Genomic DNA, 9,925 nt, shown 5'->3' on the forward strand with positions numbered 1-9,925 from the left:
TCAGGATATGATTTAATTATGAAGGGTTTTACTTACAAGGGGATTCCTAATGGACATATCACTAAAACAAAGAAGAAATGTGGATTAGCATTTTTTCCTGAACTGATAACTGATTAGTGATCCAAGGGAACAAAGAATATAGACCAGAATGGACTGCCAAAATGATAACTCTGCTTTACATTTTTTCTGAAATCTCAAGGTGTGGGGAGGGAATAGAACAGAAGGCACATTCCTTCAATTCATTCGTGTTTTTTCATTCATTCTTTATTTATTAAAAGTCTACTACTTGTAAGCCACGAGAGAACAAGTCTTTGAAGGAACTGGTGAATGAACAGTCATCCTTCAGATAATCTGAGGAGAGATTTTGAGAGGACTAAGTTTAGATCTTACCTTGTGGAGAAGACATTTTGAAAATTCCTGAAGCAAATCAGCAGTCTTTAATTTATACCCTTAAAAAATTGAATTAACTATGGTTCCAGTATTTTGGAGGAGTCAGAAGTCACTTTTGCACACTGGCTATGATCTTCCTCAGACAATATATTCAGTTTATGTGTCAGTGTCACTGTATTGTCTGTTATATGATCAGTAAAATGAATGTTTGGTTTAAACCTATTATTTTAAGGTCTTGGACTGAAAAAGGAGAGAAACTTTTTTTAAAAAAAAAGTGGTTGCTCTCTAGTTTATAATAGGGAAGGAGAAGCTTGGAGCTAATTAGTTAATGAAAAAGATTTTGCATTTTAAACACATTCTGAAGTAATTCCCATTCATACTAAAAACTGCCTTTTTACCCAGTGAGACAATAAGATAGTGACTCAACCAGCAGGACTGACGTACAGGGTGGGGCTTTGGTCTATTTGTCACTGCCACCACCCAGAGAGGTACTTTCCACACCCTACACCACGTACCTCCACTCTCATCTAGAGGATTGCTACATAGAGATTAGCATAAAGCTATTCTATGAATCAGAGTTTCCATTTGGGATTTTTCATTTCATTTTGTTCATGTTCCTTTTTTTTTTTTATTCCTGAGTTTTTTCTCTCCCATTTCCCCTTTCCTCATTTCTTTTGCTCTATAAGTCTATAAACACAAAGTGTGTGACAGCATTGCTGCAGGGGCAGTAAGATGATGGTCGTGGTAATGGTTGCTGTCTTCATATGACTCTGTGCATGATATTACTTTGAACATCAGTCTTATGTTTTGACATGTTAATTGCATTCAAATATGTTTATTCATTGTTTATTCAGGTGTAAATTAGATGTTTAGTTCATAGATTAGCACATTGGTATGCTGAAAACATTGTCATGTGGAGGAGGCGGTGTGATGTGGTAGACAGCAAACCAGCCTTGAAGTCAAGGTCCTGCCTCTCTCACATCCTGTCTGTAGCAATCTGGGCAAGGCCCTCAATCTCTCAGGGTCCTAGGCAACTCCCTAGGACTGTAAGATGCAAAAATGGTGGAAGAAGTTCTATAGGAGCAGGAAGGAACCTTAGAGGTTATCTCATCCCACTGGCTCATTTACAGAAGTAGAAAGTAAGGCTCAGAGAGATTTAGTGATTTACCTAGGATCACACAACTAACAAGTATCAGCAGCTGGATTTAAACCTTTATCTTCCATGTTTCAAGTCTAGCATTCTATTTACGTGTATGCACATGTGTGCGCGTGTATTTTTTCCTCCTCAGAGAGTTCCTTATATCAATGAAATCACAAGCCCAGCTTCTATTTCTATCCCTAATAGGCAGGTAGGCAGAGAAGTGCTGGACCCAGAGTTAGGAAGAGCTCAATTCAAATTTGGCCTCAGACACTTCCTGTCTGTGTGACCCTGAGTATGTCATTTAACCTCTGTTTGCCTCAGTTTCCTTAACTGTAAAATGAGGATAACAATAATACCTACCTCCCAGGGTTGTTGTGAGGATCAAAGAGATAATATTTCTACAATGCTTAGCACAGTGTTTGGCACATAATAGGGACTATATAAATGCTTATTCTTTCATCATAGCTTAATTTTCATGTTATGATTTAGTCAGTCATTGTTTTCAATCATGTCCCATTCTTCATGACCCCATTTGGGATTTTCTTAGCAAAGATCCTGGAGTGATTTGCCATATCGTTCTCCAGATCATTTTGCAGATGAGGAAACTGAGGCTAACAGGGCTAAGTGTCTCGTCCAGGGTCACACAGCTAGTAAGTATTTGATGCCAGATTTGAACTCAAGAAGATGAGTTTTCCTGACCCTAGCACTCTATCCACTGCACCACCTTACTGCCCTCATGTTATGATTACTGGGTAATTAAGCTAAAAGACCTCCAAAATTGATATGAGCCTTCAGTTGAAGATACAGGGATTTGATCACAAAGAGGAAATGCAAGATATTTTTACCTCTGCCCCTTTTGTCAACATAAAACACATTTTCACATCTCCCAGTCCCATCTTCTTGTATTTAACAACATAGGTGCATCAAAATTGCAGTTATAAATTAAGTAACTTGTCATTGTCATTAGATATCAATTCACCTGACAATGGACATTTATCAAGTAAAGTAAGAATAACTCCAGTTTCTAAAATCTTAAAGTTTATGGAGTCTCCTTTACTCCTCCAGCAGCAACATTCATCCCTCTCTTTTCTGTCTTGCCCCACCCCTTCCACTAATGCTGTTTGTGGCCCTTTCTGACCTCTGGGCTCTCCTGATTCTATTTCAGCTCTCTCTTGCAGTTTTAAATACTAAGCATTATTTTAATCCCACCTAGTTCTGCCCTCCTGCCACCTTAATTTCTGTGAGTGGCACAGGGAAGAACAAAATGGGAAGGCATTTCAATTCCTGAAATTCAGAAAAAGTAGTAGCAGAGCTGGCATGCAAAGTTCTCCTTCCCCTGTACCACACTGTCTCTCAGATATAAATTAGTACTTTGCATATGACACTGTCCCTCTCCTAAAAAATGGCACACATTTATACAGTAGGAAAAAGCACTTCCCTCAAGACAACTTTATGAAATAGCTAAGCTTTTTGTTTATTTTGCCAGACTGGTGATGTCATTGACATGGGGAGATCCTCATAGAAGAAACTTCTTCTTCCACCACAGATTGGCAACTGCCCTGCAGTTTATAATCTTAGAAAGAGTGGCCTAGATTACCTAGAGTCTAAATGACTTGGCCAGGATCACAAAGGCAATATGTGTCAGACTTGTTGTACGTAGGTCTTTCTGACTCAGAGGCTGACTCCCTATCCATTATGCCCACTACTTCTCTTAGTGAAGCTATTATTCCCCCATCTTAGAGATAGGGAAACTGAGACTCAGGGCAATTCAATGATTTACTTTAAAAGTTAGAGTGACACTTGCAATAAAAGTTAAGAGCTGGTACTCAGACCCAGATCTTCTGATTCAGATCATAGCCCTTTCCACTACAAACATTGCTTCTTATAAACCATATAGTTGTAAATACGTCATTTAGTTGGGTCAGATGAAATATACACACGTGAAAGAGGGTAATCAATAGAAGATGGGCTAGTAAATGATATGGCAAATAAATGTTGCAGGAGTTCAGAAAAGAGAGACGGAGTCAGAGATTGGGAGCCAATGACACAGAGAAAGACTGAGAAAGAGACAGAGTACTTCCAGCTATGGTAATCCGAAAAAGCCTCACAATGAGAAGAGATTAGAGCTATGCCTTAAAAGATAAATAGATTACAACAGATGAATAGGAGAAATAAAGGCTTTTTGAGGAGAACAAGTGAACAAAGACACAGAGGTAGGAAAGTTCAAGGTTTTTTCCCCCTGAAGGAAGCAAATAGAATGATGAGGGTGAGAGGGGAGGCTTCATGTAGGGTTGGTTTACCTGGATACACTACATATCTGGGAAGTTTCACTGGGGATATATTGTAGAGAGCTTTCAGTGCCAGAAAGGAGTTAGAACTTTGTCCCATAAAGAACAGAGAACAAATGATGTTTTTTGTAAAGAAGGGGAATAATGAACCTATCTCTCTATTATTTTAGGGAAACTCATTGCCAAAGCCAAATGCTGAAAGCTTAAATATTTAATTGATAAATGAACAAATTAAAATTATGTTTTTCCCTATAGAATGACCAACATAACCCTTTTGCTTCCTTTCATGCATGTCACTTATAGTCTCAGAAAGTTACTTGAGCCATTGAGAGGTTAAGTGGCTTACGCATGGTCCTCCAGCCACTGTGTCAGGAGGCAAAATCTGAACCCAGATCTTCCTGAAACCAGGACGAGCTCTTTAGCCAGGCTAAATTCACATTACTTCATAATTAATTCATTATCCATTAATTCATATTAATTCTTCTCACAAGAATTCTGTGCAGTAGCAGAACATTCATTCTCTTTGACAGGGAAGTAATAAGAGGTCTGTGCCACATTGCCATGTGCATAGCAATCATGAATTGAAGCTTTTATATTCTGTGCAAAACACAAGCAGGAGCTTGTCTGTTTATGTCTAAAATCCTGTCGGTTCCCACATGCTCTGATGACATATTTTTCATTCTCTTCTGCACCCTCCCATCACCCTCCTCCATGTGCTAATTTCCTTTTGAAATTTAGCTCCCTGCACGTGAAAGAGATTGAGCCAGAAAAAGAATTGATATCTATTTGCCCTGAATGAAAGCTTAATGAATATAACATCTGTCTAAGTTAGGAACCATTTCTCATCAGGATCACATCAACCCACTGTCCTGCTTACTGCTACAGTTCCCTGGAACTGGAGCCACTTCAAGTCTCTGAGGTTTGGGGTCAGTCTTTGAATAGGATCTGATTTTACTCTACTCTGTGTCTGATAATATTTCTTTAACAAAAAAACCAGACACATGTTGTTGGCCCTTTGTTTCCATTAGTACGTCCTCTGACTCATTTCTTTGCTGGATTTGGCATGCCTGCCAGCCAGAGTTCATCACAATACTGAAACATTCAGGATTTGCAGATGTTGATTTTAGGTAATCCAAGTAGCTCTTCAAGACACCACATCAAAGGGTCCCAGGTGTGATTTGTAGATTTCCTTCCCTTTCAGGGGATTGTCTCTCCTATTTGCTGAGTAGCTGCATCAGTTTTAAACCCTGGTTCAACATTCCAACTTCTTGCTCAGCTCATGGTTGGTCTGTGGTATGTTACCTCTTCTGAGTTTGACAGAAATATCCTGGAATTTTGGAAGTGCTTCTGACTCATAGGTATGTCTGTTTTTTTTCCACAGTCCAGAGAAGTTATGTTATTAGTGAGGGTGATGGTGGGAGCAGTAGAGCAGAAGGACCCCATGACTGTACTTTCTTTTACCCTGAGAGGAGATTAACAATATGATGGCAGTCATCGGTCTGGGAAAATTCTCCTGGAAATGAAATAGATGAGGGAAATCTACTGGGAAAGTTTCTTGGGTGTTAGAAGTAGATTCTGATCCTGATACTCTTTGTTGGTGTGAGGGTGTATGGAGTTTATGGGTCAATGTGGATAAGAAGTTCTCCAACACTATCTGCATTCTATCCTACTTTTGACATGTGCAGACATTTGGCTCAAGACTTTAGGGAATCTACCAGCTCCTGGTTGGTTATAAGTCCAAATTCTTTGATCTGGCATTCAAAATATTTTGGCTCCATTTAACCTTTTTTTCCACTATCCCCTCACTGAGAAATCCATCTCTCTAGTCAAGATTAATTCCTCACTGATCTGCCAAACACTTCAGGATTACTGCAGACTTCATGACTTTTTGCCATACCACTCTCCCATGCAGAATACCTTTCTTCTTTCTCTTTCCCCATCCAAAAATTAACTGTCCTTCAAGATCAGCTCGGTTTCTACCTCTTCATGAGATTTTCATGGGACTTATTTCAGCCCCTGTGGATGCTGCCATGTCCGAACCCCTGCAGCACATACCATTTAGAGATGTCAGGTCTTCCTGACTCAAAGGCTAGATCTTTATCCACTATGCCTGGCTACTTCTCCTAGTATAGCTATTATTGCTACCATCTTAGAGACAGGGAAACTGAGACTCAGAGCAATTAAATGATTTGCTTTCAAACTTAGAGTGACACTTTCAATAAAGATGAAGAGCTGGCACTCAGACTCATATACCACCTTGTCACTGAATTCTTTTACATGTGTTTGACTTATCTGTCAAATACAAACAGATGATACCTTCCAGACAAGACACTTTGTGTGAATGACACAAGAGACCACTTCCAGTGTTTTGAAGCTTTTGGATTATTGTGTGTTTTGCTTTATTGTATCCTCATGACTGTTTATACCCCATAGGGGTAATTTTATTTGATTCCCTTGGTTTGCATGGTTAAACATTCACATTCACTTACAGTGTAATGTTCCATCTCTATTATATTCTTGTATTTACTTTGCCTAACAATGGAATTACTAAAATAATAAAGCAGTACTTTCTTGCTGATATGTTCTTTGACTGAGCCATACCTAGGGAAGAGCAAATAGAGCTTTTTCCTGTAGCATAAACCCTTTCTTCTCCCCCAAATAATATCAATTAAAAGGATGAGGTTTTTACTCTGGTTTGGACATAACCATTCTTTGAAATCATTATTACTTCCGTGATGGGAGTATGAATGAGTACCCTTATCTGGCTCACTCACTGAATTGTGCGGGTTTGTCCTTCATTCTCCAAGAGGACCAGGACATCAGGAAGGTGATGCCATGACTTGTAAGTGAAATGGTTTTAAGTGAGAGAGGGCTGTGCAAAGTGATCAGCCTTACTTTCTCCTCTGTAGCCAACTGGGTCCAGTGGTCGGATATAGATCAGGACAACTAGAGAGAGCTCAGCACTGAAGGATATACAACACTGAGAATGATTGATTAAATCGCAGCTAATGTAGATATGAGCCACAACCTTGGACTTAACCTGTAAAAAGATGCCTAGCAAGGAGACCAAAATCCAGGGACAGCAATACTGAGAATAATGAGAGAAGAACTAGATACAAAAAGTAGATTCAGGTCCTTTCAAAGCAGAACATCAGCAAAACCCCAAAGGGAACCTCTCAGCTCCAGAGATGGCAGCTGGGGAGAGGCACTGGAAGAGGAGCAAAAGAGGGTTGTCCTCAGAATCCTACTCCAACTATAGAGCTACAAAATTGTAGACAAAGAACTACCAAGCAAAGGAGTTCCTAGACTCAGCCCTCTGCAGAGAAGAGGAAATCCAATCAAATGCCTGAATCAAGTCTTTTAGATAGAATGAAATCCACCACATGGTCCAAGAGTTAGGAGAGCAACAAGAAGGAGAGCCATGATGAGGAGGTTCACTCTCCAGGAGCACCAAAGACATCACACTGTAAGTATGGAATATAGTAGAGATCCATGGGAAAATGGAGTTTACTAGGAAGGAAGGAGAATTGGCTTGATTCTTTATAGGCTCACAAGTTGTTTTTTATTTTCTGTGCATTTAAAAAAACTGCATTTAAATAGATCTGTATTGTATAAACATTTTAAACCTGAATGACTGCATGGGGGGCAGGCCACAGAGAACTCTTTTTATCTTTTCTGTCTAGGTCTAAACAAGAATCAAAAGCTGAGGTTTCTAGTAGAAACCCTGAGTGAGACTACAAGCCAAACTGATTTGGAAAAAAAAAAAAACCCACCAGGATTGACCCTGATTTGTGGAAACCAAGAGTTTGGTTTCTGGACAATGGATTATAATTCTAAAATTGTAATGACACTTATATCACATCTGAAGGTTGACAAAGTGCTTTACAAACCATCTTATCCTCACAACACAACTGTGGTATACAGATGCTACAGGTTTATATTGCCTCCACTTTTAAAATGAAGAAACTATAGGTGTTGAGCTGCTGTCAATGAATTTAATTATTGTGATTTATTCTTGATAACCTCATATTTTGACATATTGTTATACTATTGTTTATGCTACATCTACATTATATCGTGTGTTTTTTATGTGATTTAAGGACTTGAATACCAATAAAGTCCATGGTTTTTTATTTGTCCTTTCTCTTGAGAGAATAAAAATATTGTTAATGGCAGTGTTTGTCACACTCTCTAATCACCCTTATTTGTGATTAACGACAGTGTTAGTCAATATGTTGTCTGAAATTTGAACAGGGTAAAGAAATTCTTAAACAGGGGTTTGTGGATGGGGTTGTGGATAAAATTTCATGAACTTGAAAGGAAAAATATATATTTTCACTAACATTTGGTTTCTTTGGTAATCCTATATATTTTATTTTATGTTTTTGAATATATTATTTTGGAAAAAGGACAATGGGCTTCACCTTTTGGATTAGTGTTCATGACAAAAGAAAAAATTAAGAGCCCCTGAGGTAGAGAAATAGTAGTTTCAGTTGGGTGACACTTTGCAGAAGTGTCATAAGATTGGGCCTAGTGGTCCTGAGATCACCATGACAGTCTCCCCTTAAGGGAAAACTGAATCTTATAGAATCTTTGCATAGAAACCATTATTACAAGATTAGGCCTGATGGTTTCCTTTCCCTTATGGGAGGCTATAAACTTATAGAACATACTCATGGAAATATTTAAAACAATATTTTTGAAGGTTAGTATAGCTATGTCCCCAAAATAATGCTTTTTTGTCTACCTCCAGCTTATTTTTCTCCCTGATATGCAAACCCCCAAAATGATATTTTGTCTACCTCCAAATTATTTTCCCCCCATAACAAACCCCCAAAATAACATTTTCCCCTGACCCTTAATATGGAAATCAGCCAGCTCCAGAGGGGCCACCCAAAATCAAAGTATAGGAACCCCCTTCTCAGAAGGGTCCTTTAAGCAGGAACATAATTTCCCACTGGAGCACCCTTTCCTACTGAATGAATTCCTTTCTCTGTCCTTCCCAATGCAGTCAGCCCTTATGTGAGTTATACTCCATGTTGGTGTGGATGCTTGAGTTGGTTGTCAAGTCCCCCTTTTCTCTCTCATTTTCTCCCTCTTCCCCATTGTTTGCATTAAGGCTTTGCACTGAAGTGATTCCCATTGTTTGCCATGTTATTTTCAACATCTGAAATCATTAAGGTGTAATTACTCCTGACCTCTCTGGATGGCCCACAGACCTTTCCTTAGATATAAACTGGGTACCTAGACAAGGGTTTAACCTCTTGACAGCAACAACTGCATTGGGGCAGTATGGCACTGTGAGCACAGCAACAGAAAGCAAAGATCCATAGGGGAACCCTACCTCATCCCAAGAGGAACTCCCTTGTACCAGAAGGCTGTCACAAAACAAGGAGGTAGCAACTAAAGTAGATCATAACAAATCAGTGGGACGCCAACAAGCAGAGATAAAGGAGGGAAGGAGAGGAAATCTTTTCTGAAGCCATAGAAATGGGAAAGAATACAATGAGAAAGAGGGACAGAGTAAAATCCAACTTGGCTAGAATATTTGAAGGTATAAGACTAGAAAGAGTAGACTGGAATCTGATTGTGGATGTCCTTGAATTCTAGAAGTTTATATTGTATTTAATAGGAAATAGGAAGGATATTGACAGTTTTTGAATAGGAGAATGATATGATCAAAATAGTACATTAGGAATATTATCTTTTACAAAGAATAAATTAGTCAGGGAACTAGTTGGAGGCAAGAAAACTAATAAGAAAGTTATTATAATGCTCATAGAAGGAAGAGCCTAACTTAAGATGGTTATGATAGGAAGTGAAGTAAGAGGATGTATTAGAGAGATATTGCAGAGATAGGATTGACAGAACTTAGAAACTGATTGAATGTAGGAGGGGTGAGGGAGAAGGAACAGTCAAATATGACTCCAAGATTATGAAGGTGGATAAATGGAAAGTTGGTGGCATCATCAATAGGAAAAAAGAAGATAGGGGTAGGAGCAGCTTTAAGAAGAAGATGGGATTTCGTTTTCTGTTCATTATGTTTAAGGTCCTGGCAGAATGTCCCAATGGAGATATCCAGCCAACAGTTAGATAGATAGGACTG

The sequence above is a fragment of the Notamacropus eugenii genome, chromosome 6 (assembly GCF_028372415.1).
Source record: "Notamacropus eugenii isolate mMacEug1 chromosome 6, mMacEug1.pri_v2, whole genome shotgun sequence".
Classification (NCBI taxonomy): Eukaryota; Metazoa; Chordata; class Mammalia; order Diprotodontia; family Macropodidae; genus Notamacropus; species Notamacropus eugenii.